General features: G+C 45.7%; 1 protein-coding gene across 2 annotated transcripts in view; it reads right to left on the bottom strand.

The window, feature by feature from the left end:
- Positions 1-4,369, bottom strand: part of GLI1 (GLI family zinc finger 1) — a 165,090-nt gene that overhangs the window by 59,864 nt on the left and 100,857 nt on the right. The gene's annotated exons all lie outside the window — the stretch shown is intronic.

Here is a 4,369-nt window from a genome sequence, read left to right as displayed (position 1 = left end):
TTTTTGTAAACCGCCTTGGGGTTTTCTTTTAACGAAAGGCGGTATAGAAATGTAAAAATAAAAATAAAATAAATAAATAAATAAGCGCCTCTCCTTCAAAACGTAGCTGTGGAGTGACTATCCTGATTGGGATAACAGTGCAAAAAGAGGGAGGGGTTAACCCTTTCACCCCAAAGCTGTTTTCCCACGAAAAATCACCTCTTCCCAAAGGTGATTTTTGCCCCCAAGTGCTATTTGCAGCAAATACCCTCTTTGGGGGAATGATATTCTGTATGAAAACAATATGAGGGGAAATAACTACTCTCTCCCTCCCAGGGGTGTAACTATAATAGGGTAAGGGGAGACTGAGGGCCCACTGCCTTGGGGGGCCCCCCAGAGGCAAGTCACATGACTGACTCCCCCAGTTGCGTACCTGCCCAGGCTTCCTTCATTTGTATTCATTCTCCAAAACTGATGTGGGTGTTAAGACCTGGACCTACCAGAACAGCATGTCTTTCTCTAGTAGCATTAAGTGACTTGCATCGTCTACAATTTTCAAAACCTTAAAAAAAATAATTTAGGATTGTGGCACATGGTGTGTGTGTGTGTGTGTGTGTGTGTGTGTGTGTGTGTGTGTGTAAACTATGCTTGTTGTGACCACTATTCAGCCTCATTTAAGATTTCTTTACTTCATGAGCTGAGCTTCACCAAGGAGGGCCCATTTTAAAATCTTATCTCTGGGCCCACTCCAACCTTGCTACGCCCCTGCTCCCTCCCCACATGGCATGCTTGCAGTCAGGATCAGCCCTCCCCCCAAACTAAAAAAGCAGCACTTTCAGTTTTAAACATGTTTCATAAAAACACATTTAAGTGAACATATTGGGCCCTCACAATCTCTACTATAGTTTTCCTCTTCTCTTGCTCACTACGAGTCCACTCCTGCTCTATCTGACCAGCATAATTGGAGACAACCAGTCTTCAAATGATTTTAATTGCTGAAGTGGATTTCATCCCTGAAAAACACTTCAACCTCTGATAACATGCCTGTCCATTCCCTCCCACGGAACTGGGAAATGACCCTTAGGAAAGATTCTTCTGTCAAACGCAGAAGAGTTCAAACAAAGCCTCCAGATCATCTTCGGTTCTTTCACACCTCTGTTGCAATCACTGTCTCTCTTGCTGCAAATCTGAATCCTCAGTGCTTGGAGTGGGGTTTTCAGCAGACATAAAAGCAACTGTCCATTTAGTGACACTTAATCTACAACCATCTTATTAGGTATCCAATATGCAAATTTTAAGGACCCAGAACTAAAAGTAGATAATTGCTAGCTTGGCTCTTGGTAAGTTCAGCCTGGTAGGTAAATATGCCCTGAAAGTGTTTACAGGAGCTTTCCCAGATAGCAGGCTTTACCATGGGTTTACTGCAAGGCTTTACTGCAAGTTCAAACTTGCAAAACAACAACAATAACAACAATGCAAAAAGTGGATTTTTTAAAACCCTGGACATAAACCTGGCTAGGCTCTAATGCACGATGAATAACCCAAACTGTGTGTGAAGTGCTCCCCAATATCTCACACAGACTTCGGCACAAATCTGGCCAATGTGTGAACATACACCCTCCATTCTGGTGGAGAAGCGAGCTAAAGGCCCCATCTGGGAATGCTCCAGTATGAATATTTGACTCTGACAAGTAGTTTTAGCAAATTCTTCTGCAATCACAGTTTGTCTTAGGTCAAATTCTTCCCCCCTCACAACAGTCTGGTACTTGCTATGGTGTCCAACAAAGGCTGAGGTAACCTGAGATCTGAGAAGGGAATCCTTCCTTTGGTACAGGAATTTTGTATCTCAGCAGTGCCTCCACGCTGTAAGGGCAATACTTTTATAGGAGTCTTTACCAGATGTCTCTGTCTGATGACTGCCTCAGGTCTTAATTCTCCCACAGCTTCAGGTGCCAGACCTGAATGAAATTCATGTGGTAATCGTACAGCAGAGACACAGAAGAGGCAGAGGCAGTTCCTTAAAAGCAGTGAATGATTACTGAACTGAACAGGCTCATTCACAAGAGCATTAACTGGGTAGGAATAGTGTCCTACCCAGTTTCGGGATCTGCATATGCTCCCAATTCTTGATTATCTGTGAGGGAAAAACAAGGTCGGAGGTGCTGACACTGATTGCCAGCTCACCTCCTGCTGGGTAGGAGGGCTCTGTCCTACCCAGCAGCTGTACTCAAGTGATGAACGAGGTAGGAGGAAAAGTTCTCCAACCCAGCTGCTGCTGCTGCTTAGCACATGAGCACGGACATGCCTCCAACCTTGGTTTAAAGTGAACTGACAATCGGCAAACGGGAGCATGTACCGCTCCTGAAATTATGACAGTGTGAACTACCCTAGTGCATTTCAGGTCTGCCCAAGAAATGGCTCCGTCTACCTTGCAAACTTAGTCAGTCAGACAGAAGCAGGCAGAGCTAAGCTGAAGCAATCCTAGTTTGCATCTAGCTTTTGCTAAATGCCCAGAGCATTTCATACATGATGCTGGGCATACAAAAGGAACTTACTTGTCTGGGTCTGTAGAAGTCAGCACTGTGTTTAAATTGGGTGCTGCTGGTTTCTTCCTTAGTATGAACTGTCAGCAGACCAGCACAGTGTGCTCCTGGGCCACAGACCCTAGCAAGCTAATGCATCATATGCAGTGGCTAGTGAGCTGATTTAAGAAAGGACACCAGGGGCATGTAACCCTATATGAGGAAAGCTCCCCCCCCCTTTTACACACTCCACATCACTTTTACATTGAATCTCAGTAATCCGTATAACAGAGTTCAGCAACTAGAGGCCTCTGGGCCAAACCTGAACCTTCCCCAAGAAATTCACCTGGCCCCTCCTCACTTGCCAACCTAGAGACCCAAGAAGAATACAGAAAATGGCATCTGTGGCAACAGAACTCGCAGGCAGGACTCTTACATAGGAACACAGGAAGCTGCCATATACTGAGTCAGACCATTGGTCTATCTAGCTCAGTATTGTCTTCACAGACTGGCAGCGGCTTCTCCAAGGTTGCAGGCAGGAATCTCTCTCAGCCCTATCTAGGAGATGCTGCCAGGAAGGGAACCTGGAACCTTCTGCTCTTCCCAGAGCGGCTCCATCCTCTAAGGAGAATATCTTACAGTGCTCACACATCAAGTCTCCCATTCAGATGCAACCAGGGCAGACCCTGCTTAGCTAAGGGGGTAAGTCATGCTTGCTACCACAAGACCAGCTCTTGAGGGGTGTTCAGGTGCTGGCCCACCACCTTGCCCTCTTTTTGCAAAGTGGCCCTCTAGGGAATCTCATTGCTAACTAGGACCTCACAACAACCTAGTAAGGTAGGCCATGTTATGATCCCTATATTATGGTTAGAGAGTGATAAAGAAGAGACTGTAGAAATAACTTTAAGCAAGGACTTTGGAGGATGCTGTAGCTGTGTGTGTGGTGAGGAGCGAGGTGGGGGGGGGGAGGAGAACAGGGAGTAGCAGCTGACTGCCAGGATTGTGGGAGGCTGCAGCTGGGGATGTTAGGAGAAGAGCTTCTGCCTACTGGCTGACGATAGGAAGTGATGTTTTCACTGTAGCACAGTTTAGGAGACTGTTTGGTCCCCAGATGAGGAGGGATAACAGAGATACTGGGATAGCAGCCTGTAGGGGGATGAATTCCCTTCTTGCATTCTTGCCTCTCCCCCCTCCCATGAACATGATAATGTAGTTCAGTGGATAGATGGTATACAGATGTGGACCTGGATTCAAACCTCCCACTTCAGCAACAGACTTACTCATAGCAGGGAGAAAACTGATGATCTCATTTCCTTTAGGTTCTTACTTACTAGGTGGCCCTGGGCAAGGCATGATGATAGTTGCCAACTTTCCCCCACTGATAGGGTCCCTGAGTATTTATTAGCTGCATGTCAGCAAGAGTATCTACTTGTTAAAGGCACAGGAGCCCTGCCAGAAAAGAAGCCTTGGCAATCCAATAAGTCAGCCCCACTCAGCCTTCCAGTTATCCAGCTGCAAAATTCATAAAATTAGTGACCTACTTCATAAGTGTACTCAGGCAGAGCTGCTCAACTTTGGCCTTCCTGCAGATGTTAGCCTACAATCTCCATAATCCCTGGCTACTGGCCACTGTGGCTGGGGATTATGGGAGTTGTAGTCCAAAAACAGCTGGGGGGGGCAAGTTGAGCAGACCTGGTGTACTGTGAAAGTAATGATCATGAAGTGCTTTGTATTTCTTTAATGTATTCCTAAGCACTTTGTATTTTAAAAACATTTATATTAACAGTGCATAGTATCCATGCATAGTATCTACACAGATACCCACATGGAATTTTATGTGTCTATATGGGCTGGTTCATATACTGATA

This window comes from Hemicordylus capensis, chromosome 2, assembly GCF_027244095.1.
Source record: "Hemicordylus capensis ecotype Gifberg chromosome 2, rHemCap1.1.pri, whole genome shotgun sequence".
Classification (NCBI taxonomy): Eukaryota; Metazoa; Chordata; class Lepidosauria; order Squamata; family Cordylidae; genus Hemicordylus; species Hemicordylus capensis.
The sequence above is the reverse complement of the archived record's forward strand: the minus strand, read 5'-3'. Positions and strand labels throughout refer to the sequence as shown.